General features: G+C 57.7%; 1 long non-coding RNA gene across 1 annotated transcript; it reads left to right on the forward strand.

Annotated features, from left to right (window-relative positions):
• Positions 1–3,470: 3,470 nt before the first annotated feature.
• Positions 3,471–6,958, forward strand: LOC122231177. Its single transcript, XR_006208352.1, has 3 exons — positions 3,471–3,619; positions 6,066–6,165; positions 6,786–6,958. It is a non-coding gene; the product is annotated as an uncharacterized LOC122231177 (long non-coding RNA).
• The last annotated feature ends 15,345 nt before the right edge of the window (positions 6,959–22,303 follow it).

Genomic DNA, 22,303 nt, shown 5'->3' on the forward strand with positions numbered 1-22,303 from the left:
TCACCAAGTGACCAAGGGGCTTTCGAAACCTCGGCCGCCCCACCAGCTTGTGTCTTGCGTGGCCTCGTGCCTCTGCAGACCATATCATATATTCGTCATAGAACATTGAATCCTATCATACGATATAGTCGTATCTGTCAGCCGTTCAGCGACCGTCTGCTAACTCTCTAAAGTGAGCCAGCACCACAGGAATTGCGGAAGCACCTGTCCTCGTGAGGCCGACGTTCTGGCGGGGGAGACGGACCACGAAACCGGACAGATGCACGGATCGCGTCAAGTCCAGAAAGCTTTTCTGGAATGTTCTTCCACCATAGCTGTGGGACTGAGGGCCACGGGACCCTCTCTCTGGGTTTTAAACCCGGACGACAATCCTCACGCCTCAGCACCCCCGACACGTCCTCCCCGCGCCCCCCCCTCCCCCAATCTCTGGGGCTGGTAGCCCAGTCTATGGCCCCTGGTGTCCTTAGCCCGCCAATGCTAATATTACTGTTATCTGTCTTTCTCTCTTCTGCAGGGCAGAAGTCCCGGGGTTAGCTGGGTTGGACAAGCTCCACAAACTGAGTCGGGGGCCAGACACCCTTTCGGCCCGACACCACACGGGGCCGTGCTCGCCACAGTCCTGGGGCTTCACGGGAGGGCAAAGGACAGACCCTGGCTGCCCTCACGGGCCCTACCTCTAGACCGCAGGCGCAGCCGGGGTGGGGGCGGGGGGCTCCACCATCATGACCTCCACTTCCCGGGAAGAAACTGAGGCTCCCGGGGGCGGGGGGCGTCACTTGAATGAGCCCCATAGGGCCGCACCGGACTCTGGAGGCAGTGCCCACCCCTCCCTCGATCCAGTCACCCGCCTCACGGGGGTGGGGGTGGGCAGTGTCACCAGTCCACGACTTGGCCCCAGAGCTGCCTAGTCCCTGGGGCGGTTCTCACAGCCAAGAGGGGCTAACAGGTGTAGACAAATGGCCGCCCAGCCCTCCAGGCCTGGCATCCCAGGAATGTGATAAGCCACCCATGCTGCTGACCCCCACGGTGGGGGGAGGGAGGGGGGCTTGTTATGTTTGCCCCGGGCCCTCCTGCCCTTCCCTCCAGCCCCTCAGCCGCTGGGTTCCCAGGGCCATGGCATTCACTGTTAATTAACCAGGGGAATGAATAAAGCCGCGGCCCAGGTCCCTGCGGAGGGGCCCGTGCTTCCCAGAGCTCCCCATTCAAAGGGCCTGGCGGTGGCTGTTCTGCACTCAGAGGCAAAGGGAACATTTGCAGAGACAGGAGGAGAGACGGAAAGCCAGAGGGAGAGGGAGAGAGGCAGAGAGGGAGGGAGAGGGAGGGACGCGCAGAGACACAGAGACCGAAAGAGAACTCTGCAGCCCAGACATCCTGTTCCAGTTTCAAGCTCGGCCTGGCGGGCCCCAGGGGCAGCTGTTTCGTTAGTGACAAGCTCCCCAAAGCCGTCCAGAGGACTGTGGGTGCTCTCGGCACCCTGTCTCGTGAGGGCCTGTTGCTAGCGGAACCCTGGCTTTGTGCAGAGGCCTCAGAGGAGAGGAGACAGAGTCAGAGTGAAACAACCCTGACGGGGCCGGAAGCAACCAGGCCTCTTATCACAGGCCCCAGAGTGGCCCTCGTGATGGGTCTGGGATCCGAGAGTAGGCGCACAGCCTTCCTTTGAAGGTGAGGCCATGCAGGGTGGGAGGCGGGGCCTCACCTGGAAGGAGCCTGTTTCCCTCTGAATACCACGTCCCTCCGCTTCCCCACACTGGGGTCCAGGCGGGCCCCCTTTCCTCGCACAACCCAGAATGTACGGCCTGATCGACCAGAGAGGGCCAGGGAGAGCTTCGAGTGAAGGGTACTGCTGCAGCCCCGCCACGAAGGCAGATGGCCCCGTTCCACCCGTGGGAAACCGAGTCAGGGATTCAAGGACTAGGGTAAGGCCGACAGCTTGCAGGGGTGGGCTCAGTCCCCCTCCTCTGTGCGCCCCGTCCCTTTGGGGACACCGAATGCAACACTGCGCCTGTGCTGCGAAATCCCCGTGCTGTCCGCGCGGGTGTGGCGTGGGGTCAGCTGGCCGTCCCCCTCCGGGACAACGCAGGTGTGGCCGGCTGTGCAAACCTCAGCCTTTCCAGAGCGAGGAGCTGAAGGCCCCTCTTGTTCCCTGACGCGCCAGAAATTGGCTCCGGAACCAAGGTGAGGTCCTGGCAGCGTCTGGACGGCCCAGTGGTGCTGGGGGGGGGGGGGAGGGGGCAGGTATTTGGGACCTGGAGGGGTGCCCTCGGGACAGACGAGCTGTGGGGGGCGTGGGAGCCCCAGGGAGGTCCCGGCAGGCCGAGCGCAGCCGGGCCTGGAGACAAAGACAAGCGTGCAAACGAAATCAGCCTCCATACCCACCGCCGGTGCCCCGGCAGACCGGGCACTGACTCGGGGAAGACACGTGTCCCTCGGGGCCGCCTCTTCAGGAGCACAGCGAAGCAGACAAACTGAATTTCATGCTGCATTCTCGGTGGACATTTCAAGCTGCCCCCAGGATCTTCCCAGGGCGCCAGCGTCCCTGTCCACTCCCCTTCTGCCCGGCAGCGTGCCTCCCCTCCAGACCCTGCTCGTCACCCTCTCCTCTGGCAAGCCTTCCAGTTGTCCCCGGCAGTGCCCCTGCCTCTTCCAGTCAAACAGGGGCCTCCTCCCTTCCCCCCTCCGCAAAGGTATGTCCGCCCGGAACCTGGGAACGTGACCTCATTTGGGAAAAAGGTCTTTGCAGATGTGATTAACATAAGGATCTCAAGGTGAGATCATCCAGGATTCAGGCGGGCCCTACATCCACAGCGACGAGTGTCCTGAGAAGAGGAAGAGGGGACGAGGGGCGTCCGGAGACGGCCACGTGAGGACAGACGCGGAGGCTGAAGCTGTGCCTCGGCCGGCAGAGGAAGCCCAGGGTCACTGGCAGCCACCAGCAGCTGCGGGAGGGACCTGGGACCCACACAGCCTCAGAGGGAACCCACCTTGCCGACACCTTGATCTTGGACTTTTGACCTCCCGGAGACAATAAACGGCTGTCGTATTAAGTCACTCAGCGTGTGACGATTTGTTACGGCTGCCCAGGACACATACGAGCCCTTCTCCCCGCCCCCCTTCCCCCCCCCCCCCCTTAAGCTGCCCTCTTTTCCAGAAGTTCAGGCTCAGGAGCAGGAGTGCTGCTTCCTTCAGGACAGTAATATCTCAATAAATGAAAATCAGAGGAGTTCAAGAATGACGGGCCAGGTTCTTCTAGAAACCTCCGCCCTGTGAAGTGGCTGCATGGCGCCCACGACTCACACAAGCTTCCCTCCTCCCCCCCCCCCCCCCCCCCCCGCCGGCCATCCTCGTACCGCGTCACATCTGAAGAAGGAATGGGAAGGCAGCCGGCTTCTCACGGGCAGAAAGGCCTGCAAGCTTGTTCCTCCATCGAGAGGGACCCAACTCCACCCCTTCTGGGACATGCCTCACCTCCTTACCTGGTCCTTCCTTCTTCCCTAGGTGCCCGTCTGACTTGTGCAGCTCTGGGACCGTCCCCTGAGCGCTGTCTGCTGTCCTGCAGTCTGCCGGGGACCGCCGGATGTGTATGACCTGATCCCAGCTTCCAGGAACTTCGGTCCCAGAGGTGAGCAAAAACCTGGTGAGACAAAGAGAGAACCATACTCGGTTTCCAAGCAGCAGTAGTGAGGGGCAGATCCCAAATCCCACTTCAGGCCCTCATTTTGCCGTTCCCACCACCTGGATGGCTCTTTCTCATCATGATCAGATGCCCAGGTCCTGCCCATCCTTCAGGATTCAGATCGGATACTCCCCCCTCCATGAGCTTATTTACAGATTCAAGGCTCCCTTCAGGTCACCCCACCCAGCCTCTTCAAGAAAATACAGACGGGCATTAGCAGAGTCTGATCCTTTCTGCCAAAGGCATCCTGGGCACCCACAGGCCCTCCCAGGATTTTCTGATATGCTTAAGACAGGCTTAAGCCTCACATCCCACCCATCCTTCCCCTGCCCTCCTTTGCCAAGAAGGCCGCTAGAAGGCACATTATAGGACATACTGGTTTTTGTTTATAAAAACCAACTCTTGGGAGCCCTTACTAACTTGCACACTAGTAAATACCTAGCAATTTCCCTTAAAAGTACCAGCTCAGTGGGGCGGCTGGGTGGCTCAGTTGGTTAAGCGTCTGACTCTTGATTTTGGCTCAGGTCATGATCTCCTGGTTTCTGAGACGGAGCCCCAAGTTGGGCTCTGCACTGACAATGCTCAGGCTGCTTGGGGTTCTCTCTCTTCCTCTCTCTTCCCCTTCCTTCCTCCTTTCCTCTTTCTCTCTCTCTCTCTCAAAATAGATAAATAAACTTAAAAAAAAAAAGTACCACATCAGCATTCTCTGTGTCCACAAATAACCTGTGTGCTGGTGTAGGGTGACTCCGTTCTCCCAGAAACACAAAGGCCATCCATCTGCCAGGCAAACCCCGCTGGTCTGGGGGTTGTATACGTGTACTAGGCCTTGGATCTCTCACCCTATGACCTGCCGCTTCGGGCTCCCCCAGTCTCCCTCAGCCCCAAGAGACAAGTGGAATTGCTTCTACCTAACGTCCAACTGGGCAACGGCCTCTCACTCAGGCTATGGCCTCACCTCCATAAGCCACCCTCCTCGGCCTCTCGCAAACCTCTCGAGGAGAGCAAAGAGTGGGGGAAGTGAGCCCTGGGTAAAAATCAAAGGTGCACCCAGGTCCCTGGCTCCCCACTGAGCCCCAAAGCCAGTTTCATGCAACGGAGCCCGCTGTGGCTCCTTGTTCCACCAACCCGTGCTTCCAGCTCAAGCTCCAAGCCCTCCCAAGGATGTGTTTCCCACCGACAGAAAGCTCATCCACCTGGCAAACATCGTGAAATCAGAAAGCCCAAGGCTCGGGCCCAGATGTGTAAAAATGATCGATGTACCGATCGGGACGCAAATTAGGCTAGTGTGATAAGAAAGTCCCCAACACCGTAGCTTAAACCGGGGGGTTGGTTTCTCCTTCCCAGAGGAACCCAGGTAAGCGATCTAGGACAAATGGGGAGGTCTGACGGGACTAGTGACCCGGGCTCCCCGACCTCTAAAGGGCCGCCCTTGGTCTACAAGCTCTGAGTTGACCTGCGTCCTTGACTATATCCCAGCCTGTGGGAGGGGTCACTGCTTTCCTTTCAGAGGCGGGACGTGGCCCTTGCTCACAGAGCGATCATGCCGCACTTGTCCAGGCCGCTCTAGTCTCGTGTGTTCCATACGAACGGCACCCCCGAGACACCATGAGGCCGGCTCACAGCCCGCTGGCCAGGCTGTCACAGGGCCAGGCCCAGCCACAAGGAAGCCAGGCAGCCTGGGACTTCTCCCTACAAACCGAAACAGCGGTTCTCCAAATGTGTGTATGGGAAGTCTGAGAGGTCAACATCATTCTCATGGTAACACTGAGACGTTAGCTGCCTCTTTCGCTCTCCTTCTTTCTTGCGCATGTAACGGAGTTTCCCAGAGACGGCGTGCATTTATGACCTCGTCACCTGATGGCTAACGGAGTGTGTGCTTATATACTTTTGCGGTTCTACGTTGTTTTCCTCCATTTTAATTTCCAAGGCAGTAAATATCCGTGGATGAAACCCATACCGACAAAATCGCTTTGGGGTCCTTGAAAACTTTTCAAAATGCAAGTGGACCCGGAGACTAAAAAGTTTAGGAACTGTCCGATAGAAGGTGAAAACAGACGCTATCATGCAGAACCCGCAAGAATCCCTCGGGCCCGGCCCCGCCTCTCCTCACCCCCGTGGCCTTGTGCAGCCACCTGGGAACTTGGAGTCTGGCTCCTAGAAATGAGGGAGCAGACACATCTCTCACCAGGTAGGACCCCAGTCGCTGCAGCCGTGAGTCTGCACCAAGCCTGGAAGCTCAGGGCCCTGCCGGAATTTTGTGGTTCGACGCTCACGTCCGTTCTGTGGCAGTGAGGTTCCCCGTGCTTCCATGAACAACGGAGGAATGCTTCACCTCCAGCTTGAGGGTTCACGCTCCGGGCTTGCCGCTTCAATTGTGCCCCGCTCTTTGCAGATTACTCTGGACCCGTTTTGTCTTCTTTAAAAATGGAGGCTAGTTCCGAGAAGTTCCAGAAAGCCGTTTGCATAGTTCCAACGCTGCAGCTCCTGAAATGGTGAGCCGCCGCCAGGCACGGGGTAGGTGGTAGGTGGACCGACAGAGAAGCCCCTGGAGAAGGAAGAAGCACCCCCTCTCCGGCTGGCCAACTTGCCAGACCTCCCCAGGACTCGCTCTGGCACTCAAGGCCCTCCTTACGTGGCCTCAGCCCACCTTAGGAGAGAGTTCCCTGTATCACTTTCGAATTCAGCGGAGTCTGCTTTTCCTGGGCAAGGGGGTCTTTCCATTCAGAGCGCCCGCCCCCCCCCTCCGTCAACCAGACAATCGGTTCTCTGGGAAGGGGAGGCCGGAAGTGGGCCCATTCACCAGGCTCTCCCCAATGAGCGTTTGTAAACACATGCCTTCTTTATAACATCAGCAAACAGAACATGTTTTCCTACTTAACAGGAAGTGCAGCCTAACGGCTGGCTTCCCCAGACGGCCCCAGCCCTCACATGCACGCAGCATATGCAGCTAGGACAGGGCCAGGGACCAAGGGGTGGGGTGGGGTGGGGGGCCGGCCAAGCCCCTCCGGGTTGCGGGAGAAGCTCCCAGCGGTTTGCACGTGCCAGGAACCCCTCGCGCCGGTGGGAAAAGGGTCCCACCTCTTCCCAACCCCTTGCCTTTGTCCCCTGGCAGCCCGCCTTTCCCTGGAAGTGGAGTCAGGCCGGGTCCTAGGCAAAGAAATGAATTTCTAACCACGCAAGCCCTTTCCCTGTCACAAGATCTTGGACGACAACCCGGCAGGGAAGCCCGAGGGCTGTTGTCAGGAGCGGCGGCCAAGCCTCGGAATGACACAATCGTACCAGAACCCTGAGCAGTCTGAGGAATTAAAAAAAAAAAAAAAAAAAAAATCCTCTCCTCCTCCTCTCGCCGCTGGGGGAGGGGGGTCCGCTGGGGAGGCCGGGGGTTGAGGGGGGGGGGGGGAGGCGCGGTGGCCGTGGCAGCCGGCAGCCGGGGCAGCTCCATTCATGCCTGCGGGGACCGAGGCCCCACGCGGAGCCTCCGGCGCTCCGCAGCCGCTGATTGGGCCGCGCTCCCGGCGGCTCAGCCAATCGGCTGTCTGGGAAGCTGAGCCATTCATGAAAGCGGCCGCGGAGAGGAAGCTCGGGGGGCGGGGTGCGCCGGGTTATCTCCGAGCCTCGCGGTCCTTGTTGGGGCCACCGCTCTTCCGTCCTGCTCTCGACTCCTGGCCCTCCCGCTGCACGCAGGGGCCTTGCAGGGAAGGCCCGGGTTGGAGGCTGGGGGCTGGGGGCTGGGGGCTGGGGGCTGGGGGGGGGGGTGTGTGCGCTGAGGAGCAGGACGGGTTTTCTGGAAGCGCCTCCCGGGCAGGGCCTGGCCGCCAAACTCTGCCTCCCTCAGTCAACTGTGGCCATGAAGTCATTTTTTTTAACCCCCGCTGATTGAAATCATCTGTTTTCAGTTCCCCGACAAATTCATTGAGTTCCCTCTGAGGCTGGGGCCCCTCGGCTGCACGGTCTGAATCTGTAGCCGTGGCCCAGCCCGGCACGATTTCGTCTTCTTGCATCTACACGGGCTCCGGTTTCCAGAGCCCCGGTGGAAAACGCATGTGTGTGGGCGAGGCCGGTGGGCTTTTGGCAGGGCCAGCAGGGAGCTTCGAAAAGGGCTGTTTGCCGGGCCTGGCCGTAGTCCCCCAGCCCTGGCTCTCTGATGGTCAGATTCCGGGGGCCCCAATGGCAGTGTGGCCGAAGAAAGGCACAGAACCCCACACATCTGCTCTCCTAGAGGGGAAATGGCCAAGCAGAATGTTGGCCTCATCTCTGCAGGATAAGCCCCTCATTTCCTCTTGTGATACAGCAAGTGGCTTAAAAAACACACTCCTGGGGCCCATGTGGACTTATATTTTGGGAGTGGCTGTTCAATCAGGAGGAGGGGCGGTGTCTGCTTTTGCAATGACCCATTGCAGAAGCATGCTAATGGGTGCCCTCACTCCACCGCCTTGCCTCCTCTCTGAGCCTCAGTGTCCTCCTCTATAAAATGGGCATAAGGACACCTGGCCCTCAGTCATGTGAGCATCTGCTAAAACGAGGGATTTGAGGCCCAGCCCTCTGCCTGGCACATGGTGAGAACCCTGTCTGACATCGGTTGTTGCTGGTGAGGTCAGCAGCGACTGGCCTAGAGGACAAAAGGGAGGGTCACGTGCCATTTTCCGGGCAGCAGGATCACGGCACGCGGCCAGCAGAGAGAGCAGTGGGCTCAGGGGCCTCGGGGACACCCTTTCTCAAGCTGCTGAATGCCCACCCCCTCAGCAACATGCCGGAACCACTGGGGGCATGAGCACCAGGGGAATTTTTCTCAATGGAAAGATTTCTTCATACCAAGTGTTTCGCAAACCCCTCCTGGGCTGTTGATAATGAACCTTGGCTTCTTGACTTCCAAGTGTGTTACATAAGCCTAAGAGTTTGGTTTAAAAAAAAAAAAGTATGAAGTATGGAACCAGAGATAGCAGGTGGGCGGGTCCAAACCTGTAGCTGTTCAAACTTTGGGCATCCTTCCAGGCTGCAAGGACTCCCTGCTCCCAGGCCTGTCGGAACCATGCCGGGGAAGGCGAGGGTGAAATCCGCGATGGGGTGCCAAAGAAGCCAGGGCTGCAGAATGGCGGGGTGGGTGCCCCCCCTCACAGCCAGGCAGCCTGCACCCCTCCCCCGGGCAGGACCCCGTTTCCTTCCAGCAGCTTCTGTGTCTGGGTTGGGCAGAGAAGGGTGCCCCCAACCCTGTGCCCATCGTGGTTGGCTCTGCAGCACGCATGAGGTAAAAGGGTGTGTGTGCGGAGATGGGGAAACCAAGGCCCAGGTATGGGCAGGGCCACAGCGGCCTTGCACCGCTGCTCCCTCCAGAGGCCGTGGGACTCTGGGAGGTGGGGAGCGTGGGGAGCAAATAAAGGAAGCAGAAGAGGAGCAGGCCGAGTAGGGAAGCCAGATGTCACCCCTTCTCACTTCTGCTCTGGGGTGAATGGCCTTCTCTTTTCATTGGTTTTCTTAAAGGTGTTGCCGGGAGGTGGCGGGGGGCGGGGCGTGGGTTTCCTAATGTGGCTCTGTGTGCTACCTTCGGCAATGCAGATACAACTGAAGAATCCTCAGTGCCCCATTTCAATGTGGGGTCGGGGTCCTGCTGAAACTCTGCAAGTGGCTGCAGACCGGTCACATGCCTCCCCGGGCCCTCCTTCCCTGCGTGCAGGGCGGAGACGGCAATGGATGCTCAGAAACCAGGAAGTGGAAGCAGGATGCGGTAGCTTTACCCGCTGTGCAAAATAGAGGGTCTTTTAAATTGTTAGAGCACATGACACGGCAGTCAGAAGCTGTGAGCATAATTAGAAAGTGTGTCGGTCAGAACCAGCTAGGTAACAAACAGTCCCCCAGAGCTGGATGCCGTAAAGCAGGGTCAGCAAACGGCTTCTGTGAAAAGCCAGAGAGTAAATGTCTCAGGTTTCACGGGCCACGTGGTGTCTGTTGCAACTCCCCAACGATTACTGTGGCACAAAAGCAGCTTCAGACAGAGCAGAAACGAAGGGGCTGTGTTCCAGTAAAACTTTATTTACATAAACAGGTGGTGAGCCACATTTGACCCACGGGCTGCGGATTGTTGGCCCTGAGTCATCTCCAGGGATGCTCCTACCATCCCGGCGACCAGACCCTTAACACTTCTGCTCACAAGTGAGCTGAGTCCCTCTACTCCTGTGTCACTGGCCGACAGAGTCGTGCGGCCACGCCCGACTCCAAGAAGGATGAGCAGAACGGCCCGACCAGTTGCCTAGGAAGCAGAAAGCTGGAAATCTTTGTAAACGGTGTGTAGTCTCTGACCACCCCCCCGACTGGAAGGTCCCCTCCCTGGCCACCAGCTGACTCTGTGAGCCTAGCAGGTCCTATAACTCCTCTGGCCCCTAGCTCTCCATGTGTAAAAAGAGAGACAAGTCTTCTAGATTCTTCTCGCGTCTGGGAGCAGCATTACCGTCCTGGATCCCACTTTCCCTAGCAAGGGACAATGATTTAATTCCATCGCACATCCGTGGAGCAAAGGCCGGGAGTCACTCAAGGTGTTTCTGTCCCACCCCCACCACCAAATGCCTATGTTGAAGCCCTACCCCCCCAACGCAACAGTGTCAGGGGCTGGGCCTCCGGGAGGTGGTTAGGGTCAGATGCGGTCATGAGAGTGGGCCCCATGGTGTCATCAGTGCCCGTCTAAGAAGAGGAAGGACCAGAACCCTCCCCGTGTGCATGCACTGAGGAAGGCCGTGGGGGGACATGACCAGGAAGACTCCAACCAAGCTGGCACCTTGATCTTGGACTTATGGCCTCCAGAACCGTGAGAAAATAACCACAGCCAAGGGGGCAGTGTGGCAGCGGCCCCGATGGGCTGACGGCAGGATTTAGAATTTCTTCCAGTCACCCCGAGTTGTGAGTTTCCACTTTCACCCGTCACTCTGGGGCTGGCGCGGCGGGGTCGCTGGCCGCGCGTGACTCTGGGCAGCTTGGGTCAGGTTGGGGCCGGGTGACTCGGGGAGGGAGGCGGGAAGCTGGCTTTCTGATGAGGGGTGGCGTGAACCGGGGAAGATAGGCTTACCGTCCGGGCCCACGGGGAGCCTGCTGCACCTCTGGCCACCGCTCAGGGCCACTCGGTCCACCAGGACGGAGAGCGAGGGGACTTCTGCCCTGATCGGGGGTCCGCGTCCTTGCCGTTACCGGGACGGCTCAGATGTCCGGTCTCCACGGGGCTTGCGCTGGTTGTCCTCCGTGTGCCCGAGCCTCCTCCCTCTGACTTGCATCCACTCTCACCCCCCAGAGGCCTCCGCCGACCGCCTTTCTGACATCACGGGCCCTGCCCGCCCCCACCGGGCTCCCCTCCCATGCCTCCAGCTCGTTCTCAGCCCACAGCTCTGGTCCTTCCAGGGAACCTCGGGGTTTTGTCTTCTGTCTCCACTTTTAAATATGAGCCCCGCTAGGACCAGCATTTTTGCCCGCTTTGTTCTCGGCATCACCCGTCCCCCTCACATTTGGACAGGTGCCTGGCACACAGTAGGTCCTCAATACGTGTTTGCCAAGTGGGGGAAGTCATGTCACTGAAGCGAGGCGGCCACACCTGGGGAACAGGAGACCCTCCGACAGGGTCCCTTTGCCTCCAAAGAAGAATCTGGTTTCGTGGGCTCGCGAAGGCCTCCAGGGTCGCCTGCGCCCTGCGGGCATTGCCATGCAGTTCCCTCCCCCATCGACGGCATCATGGGAAATCAACCTGTGGTTCAAAATGGAGGAGAATGATAAAGAAAACGCCTTGTGAGGTTTGAAAAGATTTCTCATTTTCAGGAGGGAAATTTGGACTTGGGAGACAGGGTGGGAGAAACATCACAAGCCCCAGTACCTCGGAGGGGCCTTCTTGCCAGATACGCTCTGTCATAAAGAGGAAAGTCTTTGCAAGTGGAAAGTGGCCGTGCTAAACATAGAAGCCGGGACGTAGGGAAGTGAAATCTTTCCTCATATCCTTCAGAGCTCGCGGTTTTCTCCCCCAGCTCAACCCCATCCCTTTGGCTCCTGACTTCGGGGGGGCGGGTGTGGAAGGCGCAGGAGGCGGGAGAGCGGTCAGAACAACAGAAGCTGAATCGTTTTCAGCACGAATCAAAAATGCAGCCTTATACAGACGGCCCTGAGTGCAGAGCCCCGGGGTGGCAGGCGGGTGGCCCAGGGGCCCGGGAGGACTGGGACCCGGCCGGGGTCCGTGCAAAGGCCGGCTGCCTGTTTCCTTATGTTGGGCTCCGAACAGCCTGGGCCACGATGCCCGAGCCCTATGTGTCACTCTAGACATGGGGAGATGGACTGTCCCCAGCCCAAACCGGGCTTGCGGCCTTCGGGAAGAGTGGGGCTGTCTTGTGATGTCCGTCAGTCTGGCACTGAGGCCCTGGCACACAGGGACACATTCACCGACGGCAGCGAAGGAGACGCCCGAGGCCCGCACGAATGCAGGCCGACCCCACAGTTACGACCACGGTGATCTTGTGGTCTCCGCGCCCGGGGCCCCGCCTGCCACCAGAGGCAGAATTCTGCATGCCTCCAAGTCAGGCGTTTCCGACAGTTTTTTCCTGCCCGAGTCAGAGGGCAGGATGGGATGGGGTCATCTGAGCCCCAGCGTCTAAGGCTTGCCTCCAAAAATAGGCCTTTCTTCCTGTGTCCAGGGCTTCGCCACGGGCCCTGCAGGAAAACGCACGTTTCCAAGGCGGACATCTGGGAGCTCCAGCCGGCCACACGCTCGGGAGCCAGGCCACAGCCAAGTGTCACGGGACCCTGGGTGACACCTGCACCCCCCCCCCCCCCCCCCCGCCGCCCCGTGGCTCCCATCCCCTTCCTTGGGTAAACGGTGCACATTTTTAGATCCTGAGTCAGGGAAGAATCTGGGCGTGTTGGGACTAGCAGGTGGGTACTCCAGGGACGGCTCCTCCTGCCATGACCCCGGCAAACTTTCCAGAACTTTCTCTTCCCCCCACTCTGGAAACCTGTGGCCACCCAGCCCGGCAACGGAGCCTGGGCCGCTGCCCCGGGAAGGCCGTCCCCGCTGCTGTCCGGCTGCCCAGGCATGAGTCACAGCCTGGTCTCAGCAGTGCCCTGCGGATTCAGAAGCTCGAGCCGTTTCCTGCAGATAAGTGATGATAAGTGCGGGGCAGACCTGGGGGGGCGGGGGGGGGGCACACTGGGAGAGAGCCCTTCCTTCAGAGCCCCCGAGTGCTAATGAACAATTCCAAGCATTAGCTCCAGCAGCATTTAGGGATTTCCTCATCAGAGTAAACTTCCTCCCGTGTTATCTTCATTTTTGGCATCTGATAGGGTCCTTTTCTGGTCTCGTTTATTTATTTTTTACCGCTCCAAGACACAGGCTGAGCAGCGCTTAGCCCCTGCGGGCGGATGGGCAGGTGAGGACGCAGGCCTGTTTGAAGCGCGGCCAACCGGCCCCCGAGGCCCACCTTCGCAGGGGCTGCCTCGGTTTCTCTTCCTGCGCCTGTTCCCGGGGCGGTGGCGGGGGCACGGCTGCGGGGCGCCCGCCGGATTCTGCCGCGAGTCCTCCCGACTCCCGGACCCGGGCTCCCCCCGACCGCCGTCCACGCTGCGAGGCCGAGTCCCCGGGGTTCCCCGAGCCTGAGGCCAAAGCGCGAACCACAAGGGCGATCACGGCGCGTGCCCTCTGGGGCCGAGGCCCTGGGCGCGCGTCCCCCGAGCGGGGCAGCGAGGCCTGCTTTGCGCACCGCAGCTCCAGGCCTCCCGGCCGCGGCTTCCTGCGGCTCAGCACTGGCCTTGGAAGGCGAATTTTGGCCGCGCTAGGTGATTTCCTGGAGGGCCGGCTCCTGCCTGGAGCTGACAGGCCTCTCCCGGCCAGAGATGAAAGTAGATAACACAAGTTTTGTTTGGGGCTGGACCATCGGTCAGGAAATGAGGTAGAGGCTGAAGACAGAACTGGTGTCACCGGGTTATTCTGGGGGAAGCTGTCCCTGGAAGGCCCCGTCAGCCCTTATAACGACGGCGGAGAGGGCCCAGCGGGACCTCTCACAGGGATAGGCTGCCCGCTGCAGGCGATGCCCGCGATGCCAGCCAGGGGGCATTTGGGGCCCTCTCTCCAAGGACGGTTGTCCAGGCGGGAGCCCTGTGCCCTCGTTGGGGAGGCGGGGAGGCGGGGAGGCTGTGCCTGCGTCTGTGTGAGCAGAACGGACCCAGCACCTGCCCGAGTGCAGCCCGGAGTCCCAGACCTCACAGCCTGGCAGGTGGCAAATGGGGAAAGATAGAAGAAAGGGCAGATGGACAGACAGACTGAGAGGTGGATGGACAAGCAGAGGAGAGCACGGGTTGGAGGGAGGGAGGAGGGAGGGAGGGAGGGATGAGTGATGGAGGGAGGGAGAGAGGAGGCAGGGAAGGAGGGAGGAGGGAGGGAGGAAGGGGGAAGGAGGGATGAGGGCTGGAAGGAGAAAGGGAGGAGGAAGGAGGGAGGGGTGAGGGGTGGAGGGAGGAAGGGAGGGAGGAGAGAAGGAGGGAGGGAGGAAGGAAGGAGGGAAGGAGGGAGGGAGGGATGAGGGATGGAGAAGGGAGGGAGGAGGGATGGAGAAGGGAGGGAGGAGGGAGGGAGGGCAGGCACCAGTGGTTTCGACGGCACAGTTTTGTAGGGTGCTTTCTGTCTTTTTTCTGAGAGGAAGAAACTATGTAAAAGTAATTCTAGAGCCCCTTGGGCCGCTGCACTTGGGCCAGCGGTATAGACGGCCTGTTTCTCCAGCAGACAGAAAGGCCAGCCCGTGCTGAGGGGCAGAGGCCTCAGGAGAAGTCCACAGGGCTGTGCTCTGTCTCCACCTCCTGGATGGCCTCCTGGCCTGGCCCTGGCTGCTGCCCCGCCCCAGCCTGCCTCCTGGCCCTCGCACAACCCCAACGACACAACAGGAACGACAGCGAGAGCCGGAAGGCTGTCGTGCACCAGACCCTGGGCAGAGCCCCCTCGCTTCCCGAGAGGGGGAGGAATATGGGCCCTGAGGCAGAAATGCAGGCTGCAGGGCCTGGGGAAGGGGAGGGGGCAGCTGTTTGTGGGGAGAAACTTTAAGGGAAAAGGGACCGTCTATGGGATGAACTGCCCACCCGATGTCTCTCCCGTTGAGGACAGAACACAGCTTCGGTCCAGGACTGGCATGGCGACCAGGGGAAACGCTTCACTTCCCAGCTTCTCTGGAAGTCGGAGCGGACAACGAAATGCCAGCGGGTCCTGGGAAGCTCCAGGGGTCCCCCAACCAGGCACCGCCCCCCACCCCTTCCACATTTTCCTTCCCACAGGGAAAGCTGGAATCACGGCTGGAGGCACAGCAGCCGTGTTGCAGCCATGAGGACAAAGCCACGTGCCCAGGGCGGGGAGGCAGGAAGGCAGAAGGAGATTGGGCCCCTGGAGGCACAGAGGTCCTGCCATGCCAGCCTGAAACTGCCCTCCTGATAGATAAATGGACCACACCTTCAAGTCTCAATGGTATGATTTTCTGTGGCCTGCGTCCAACGATCCCTCTATGGCACGGCCGTCGGTGAGAAGCCACAGGACAACGTTATGATTCCTCCAGATGAACCAGGGTCAGGCCACCCCCAAGTCACAAAGGCTCGGGGGCAGAGGGTCCCTCTCCCCAGCAGCTCCCTGACTGGGGGGGTCCTCAGGGAAGGCCAGAGGCAGCGATCGCCACACACAGCTGTAGGAATGTCGACATCTGGGCGGCGGGCAGAGCTGAGCTGTCGTCCTCAAGACCAACTGCCCGAAGGGGACAAGAGTGGGGCCCTGAGAGGGGCACCGTCTCCCTCCCCCAGGCGGGGGGCCCAGCTCCGAGCACCAGGAATGAGCCTGACACTTAGAGAACATTCCAGAGAGAGAGGACCAGTTCTGTTCCAATAGGTTCATTCTTCCCTCCTGGGTAATTTTGAGGGACAGCGCTTTGGGGAAGGAACCCGAGTCTATGGCTCCCTGCAACCTTGTGTCTTGTGGCCTGCAGAATGCCCATGAGTGCCTCTGCAAAGGCTGGGACAGCTGGGAGGTGCCCCCAGGACACGGCAGAAGTGGATGGAGCTAGGATACGCTCAGGCCAACCGGATCAGCTTCCCGCGGCCGCGGCCCCGCGGCCCCACAACCTGGGTCATTTTCTCAGTCTGGAGGCTAGACGTCCAGTCTCACTGGGCCGAGATCAAGGCGTCTGGGGGGCTCCGGTGCTCCTGGGCCGTGGCTCTGTGGTCACACGACCTCTCCCCTGTCTGTGTCACATCTCACACATCCCCCTCTGCCTGTCTCTTAAAGGGACACATGTGATGGAATTCGGGGCCCACTGGATAACCCAGGGAGGTCACCTCGTCTCAAAGCCCTGAAGTCAATCACATCCGCAAAGACTGGTCCTTCCAATGAGGTCATGTGGATGGTCTCCAGGGATTCGGAGGCGACTATCTTCGGAGGAGTCATTACTCAGCTGCCCACAGTGACGCTGCCTCTCGGAGGGCTGGGTTGCAGACCCCGAGCGGGGGTGGTGGGCCCAGAGCAGCCTCCTACACCCTGGGCTTCCTGGGGCTCCCCGTGCCCGGCCGCGGGCCGAAACTGCCCCTTGCAGAACATCGCCAGCGTGGACCGAGGCCCCGGGCGCCTCCAGCCCCGATTCCGGAAGCAAGAGGATGGGATGGAAAGCAAGCCCTGGGTCCCCATCTGCCCCACTCCGTGGCTTTGGGCCGGTTTTTTCCTTTCTGAACCTCTCTGAACACTAATTTCCTCGTATAGGGTACGAACACCCACCCCGTGGGATTTGAACGGAACAGTTAGGCACCTAGTGCGCACGGACACTCGGGGTAGCCGTGGTGGGTGCGGCCAGGGCCAGCGTCACGATCCCGCACCATTTCAAGCTATGCCCGCATCGCTTGGCACAGGAAGGGTCCACGCTGACTCGGGGCGCTGAGCCCCCCTCTCCCAGGAGGCGTCTCACCCCGTGAGGCCGTGACCTCAGTGGGCAGGCTCCCCTGCTCCCCAGCAGAGCTGAGGACACGGCCAGGGCCTTCCGGGCAGCCGACGTGAGAAAAGCCACCTCTGCTGGTGTGCTCGCACCAACCTGGGCCCCCAGCTGCTCGGAGCAGGTACCCCCAGGTCCCGCCTTCCTGCCTGGGTCTCCCATCCTCCGGCCCCATGCCTGGGTGCCCCCAGCTGGCCCGCCTCTTGGCCTTCCTCTCTGTCCCCTGGCGGGGCTTACCCTCCGACTTGGCCACAGTGGCTTCCCTGGCTGGCCTCGGGCCAGGGTTGAACCTTCTCTTCTGTCCGTGCCCCTGTGTGGCCCTCTGCCGCAGACAGCCTGCGACCCTGGAGCTGACTCCAGAGCCCGCCTTTGACTGGTCCCCCTCGCGAGCAGCCCCAGCAACGCCAGCAGGGCCAGCAGGCCCGAGAGACCCTCCTCAAGGGGGATCCTCCCGAGCGCCCGGTTCCTTGGCTATCACAGAACTCGGCTCTGAGTTTTATCTGACTCTGGAGGTCACCTCGACCTGTCCCCTGCTTGCTGCATGAGGGTGCCCTACCTGGGGACTTGGAATCAGATGCATGGGGACACCCCAGCTCTCCTTCCCGACGCCCCCAGGAACCTTCGGAAGCTACCCGCACACACAGGTGTGCACGGACGTGCACACGAGCACACGCACCCGGTCCCACCTGGGACAATGGTCTCTGCAGCGGGGACAAAGCGACTGCTGGCCTGCAGGGTGTGCCCTCCTTTGTAACGTTATTTACCCGTGAACCATGCTTCCCAAGTCCTATGGAAATGCATTCTCTGAGCCGGTCATCTCCTCGGCCGTCTATACACTTGTTGATCTACGGTGTGGGTTTTTCTAATAGAGCAAAGGAAATTCAGCACTCCTTGGCCAAAGGATCCTCGGGCGCGGGGCTCGAACCCGTGAACCATGAGATCATGACCTGAGCCGAAACCAGGAGTTGGATGCTTAACCAACTGAGCCACCGGGCGCCCCGAGCCGGGGCTCCTTTAACCTGGGGGCTCTGATGCAGCGGGTGGGAGCAGGGCCCGGAGTCTGCGTTTCCAGCAAATTCCCAGCCGCTGGCCCAAGACACCCCTCCCGTAGCCCTGCGTGGAGATGCTGTCTTGTGTGCAGTTTGGAAATTGGCTGATTCAGGCATAGGTGAGCCCTACGCACAGGGCACGTTCCCGGCAGGGTGGGTTGAGCCAGGTCTCACCTTCGAGCACGGCACGCAGGCCTGGTGCAGACAAGTGCCACTAAATATCAGCTCAAGGGACGTCGGTGTTGGTAGCATTGGAGTTGGGTGTCCCAAGACCAAGGTGACCCCTCGCCGGTCAGAAGGGCATCCCCAGGCACACTACGGGTGAGCATTGGAGAGGGGACCCTTGCCCCTGGGGCTCCTGCCCCAGCAGTGTGAGGGGACGAGACGGGCCCTATCCCTGCCCTTTCCCGGAAGAGGAAGCTGGCCTAAGCAGACCACACAGCCAGACACACGCACACCAGTTCCCCCCGACTATTCCTGGAGTAGACGGAGAGCTGTGTCGCGAACGTCCATCTGCCAGACCCGCTGGCCACGTCTCCTTGCAGACACAGAGTTCAGGGAAAAGCAAAACCCACGCTGGTTCTCCACCACTGAGGCAGGGCCCGGGAACACCGGGTCTGCCTTGCTTGTTTCTCTGAGAGGCTGGCAAGGAAGGAAGCCAGGTCAGTCCACGGCCCAACGGCACCACCTCCCCGGGCCCAGGATCTGGCCGGGGTTAAGGGACTGCTTGTGCCTGCCTCAGTCTCCTATTCTGTCGTATGGGAATCACTGTACCACCCACCACCCAGGCTCGTTCTCAGGGTTGGACGTAGTGACATATTGCCCGTAACGCAGGAGAATCTAGCAGAGGCCAAAACAGACATGGACCCCCGCCCTCCAAGTTGGCGCTCCCCACGCTGCTGATGAGTGCAGGTCCCCTGGCCCCACCCCTGCTGCGTGGGAAAGTGCATTTTTACGAAGCACTCGGACGATTTGTATGAGAAGGGAGTTTCGGGAAATGCTGTCCCGACTCAGCCAACCAGAGGAAAAGCAGAGCCTGATGTATCCACCGGCCTGGACTGAGCACAAAACAAGACAAGGTGTTAGGCATTTTGAGGGTGAGTGGTCTCCTATGGGGATAAAATGGCACCAGGGTTCCTCAGACGCCAGGAGGCAGGTGTCCTGGGCCCCCTTCCCAGCAGGCCCAGAGGACAGCAGAGGTCCAAGGCTAACATGTGAATACAGATGGGCAGATTGCTTTCAGGCCATTTGAAGGGAGCAGCGAAGGGAAAATGGGCCTTGAACTCGGGCGGACCTTTGTTTAAAACCTGTCACTCACAGCTGTGTGGCAAATCCAGGACCTCTCACTGTTCAAAGTGGGGTCCTCTGGTAAGCAGCTTCCGCAGCACGGGGGGCTTGTTAGAAACGCAGGATCCCAGGCTCTGCCCCGGACCGCCGGAATTAGCTTCTGCGTTTTAGCAAGCTCTCTGGGGGGTCCTGGGCCCTTGAGAGTTTCGTAAGCTTTGTCTTCGCCTCCTGGAGCCTCGATGTCCTGATTCGCCAAATGGGAGAGCACAGCATATCATTAAGGATCCTCGTGGCTCCCACTAACACAAAGGTCACTTAAAATAGCATAAAGAGCCGGGAAATGTGATGGCCGCTGAACCTGGCAGCCCAGGGTCAGGCAGGAGTCAGGGTCAATGTAGCCCGGTTCACTCCGAAGGCCCCTCTGGAGGTGTCCTGGCAATGCCCTGCTTTGCCTGTGGTTTTACGCTTAGCCTGGGAGCAAGCTGCTGTCACATTTTTTACTGTGAAGTTTGTCTTATCCTTTTAACACCCACAGGATCTGCAGTGATAGTCTCTCTTTTTTAAAAAAACATTGTATTGTTTATTTTTGAAAGAGAGACAGAGAGCAAGCAAGGGAGGCAGAGAGAGAGAGAGAGAGAGAGAGAGAGAAAGAGAGGGAGACACAGAATCTGAAGCAGGCTCCAGGCTCCGAGCTGTCAGCACAGAGCCCGATGCAGGGCTTGAACCCACGAACCGTGAGATCATGACCCGAGCCGAAGTTGGACGCTTAACCGACTGAGCCACCCAGGAGCCCCAATGATCATCTCTCGTTTCTTCTTGACTTGATGCTGTTGATCTTTCCAAGGACCAGTTTTTAGTTTTGTTGATCTCCTCCATTATCTCTGTTTTGCATCTCTTTGGCTTCTGCTCGTATCTTTATTACTTCCTTCCTTTTGTTTACCTCGGCTTTATGTTGCTCTGTCTTCTCCAGGCTGGGTTTGGAGGAGCTTAGGTCCAAATTGATTCTGGGCTTTTCTTTTTTCCAAGGTCAGCATTTAAAGGTATGCGTTTCCCTTTAAGCACTACTCTAGCCACATCCCACGTATTTTGAAATGTCTTGTTATCATTCAGGATTTCAATATTTTAAAGAAGTATCAATTTATCGATTAGGATGATTAGTCCTGTTTTTCAATCCCCTATATATTTACGGATTGTTTGGGGTCTGGTTCCATCAATTATTGAGAGAGAAAGTTGAATATTTTACTATGATTGTGGCTTATTTCTCCTTTAATTCTGTCGATCTTTGTTTGTGCATTTTGAGGTTCTAATAGTAAGTCCATACGCATTTAAACTTGCTGTGACTTCCTGATCAATTGTCCTTTTCATTATTATCTCAATATCTTCTCTGATGTTGATAAGGTCACTCTAGCTTTCCTATGCTTACCATTCACATGGGATACCTTTCCCATTCATTTCCTTTCATTCTGTGTCTCTATTTAAAGTATATATCTGGGTCCCCTGGGTGACTCAGTCAGTTAAGTGTCTGACTTTGGCTCAGGTCATGATCTCCTGGTCTGTGACTTTGAGCCCTGCATCAGGCTCTGTCCTGACAGCTCAGAGCCTGGAGCCTGCTTTCAATTCTGTGTCTCCCTCTCTCTCTGCCCCTCCCCCACTCACACTCTGTCTCTCTCTCTCTCTCAAAAATAAATAAACATTAAAAAAATTTAAAGTACATCTCTTGTAGGCATATGATTGCGCATATGGTTGAGTCTTGCTTGTTTATTCAGTCAGACAACGCTTTCCTTTTAATTGAACTCTTTATACCATTCATATTTAGTGTAGTTATTAATACTGCTAGATTTAGGCCTATCGTGTTATTATTTATTTTCTATTTGTTCCTTCTATTTCTTTCTCTTCCATTCCCCCCTTTTTGCTCTCTTTTGGACTATTTGGATGTTTTTTAGAATCCCATATGCCAGTTCTAAGATTTCCTTTTGGCTCATTTTTATATTTGTTTCTTCTCTGCTGAGATTTATAATTTTTTCATTCATTCTTGGTGTATTTTCTCTCCCCTCACTGAGCATAATTATAATAGTTCTTTTAAAGTCCTTGTCTGATAATTCCAATATCTGGATCATTTGGGGATCGGTATCTGTTGATTGTTAATGGGCCACATCTTTCTGGGTCTTTGAATGTTGAGTAATTTTGAATTATATCCTGGACATTGTGAATATTATGTTATGCTGACTCTGGGTTTTACTATAGTCCACTGAAGAATGTTGATGTTTTAGATTTTGCTGGATACTTACCTGGTTAGACTCACGTTGTAAATGCTGCCTTTCCATCTGTGGATGGTGGTGGAGATCTCAGTTCAATTCTTTAAGCCTTTGCTCTACTGTTCTAAGCCTCTCTGCACGTGTGGTTCTGGGTAGCCTGGGACTTCTGTGATGTCACACCCAGAATTCTTCTCCATCTCAGTCCTCTCTGGTGGCAGCTGTGGGTTCTCAGGTTCCTTTCTCTGGTTCCTCCAGCTAACAAAAGATGGAGAAGATCCTTCTGGCATCTTAGCCACACTGCTCTGAGCTTGCAGCCTGCCCAGGAGGAAAAGCCATAAAAGGTGGAGAACTTGCCTCCGTGACACTACCACTTCAAGTTTAGAGTCCCTTCAACAATCTTCCTACATGTGTTTACTTTTCAGAATCTTCAAGTGATTTTATTTTGTGACCAGAGTTCACTGTTGTTATCCGTGGGAGAGCTAGTCTGGGGAGGAGTCCAACCACCGTACCAGAAGCCAGCTCTCTAGACACAGTGCTGGCAGTGCTGATGGGCTTACTCCTGCTGCCCGTGATAAAGTGGGAAAGCAGAGACAAGCAAAAAACAAAAAACAAAAAGGTCCGCTAAATATAAAGGAGCCAAGACTTGCTACAGTTGAATATCAAACCATTTCTCAATGCCCGCTTCTCTGATATTCCCAGATTAAGAAAAGGCTTTGGAGCAAAGATCAAATTCAGGTTCAGATCATAAAAGCCTTTTTTTTCAGATCTCAGAAAGCTCTAAGCTGGTTGCCTCGCGGGTCCTCGCCATGAAATAAAAAGCTCTTCATAATCTTTGGAGAGACTCCCCACAGCACTGTCATGGGAAGCCCAGGGGAGAAGAGAGCTTACCTTGAAGAGAGTCATCTTGCCTTGCCTAGCAGAATGGATTAAAACTGATTCATTAAAAAAAAATCCATTAAGTTGTTAAAGAATTGTAACAACTCACACTAAAAGACATAGAGACAGCTGAAAATAAAAAGAGGCCTTTGGGGGCACCTGGGTGGCTTAGTCGGTTCAGCGTCTGACTCTAGATTT

Source organism: Panthera tigris, chromosome D1, assembly GCF_018350195.1.
Source record: "Panthera tigris isolate Pti1 chromosome D1, P.tigris_Pti1_mat1.1, whole genome shotgun sequence".
NCBI classification, from domain to species: Eukaryota; Metazoa; Chordata; class Mammalia; order Carnivora; family Felidae; genus Panthera; species Panthera tigris.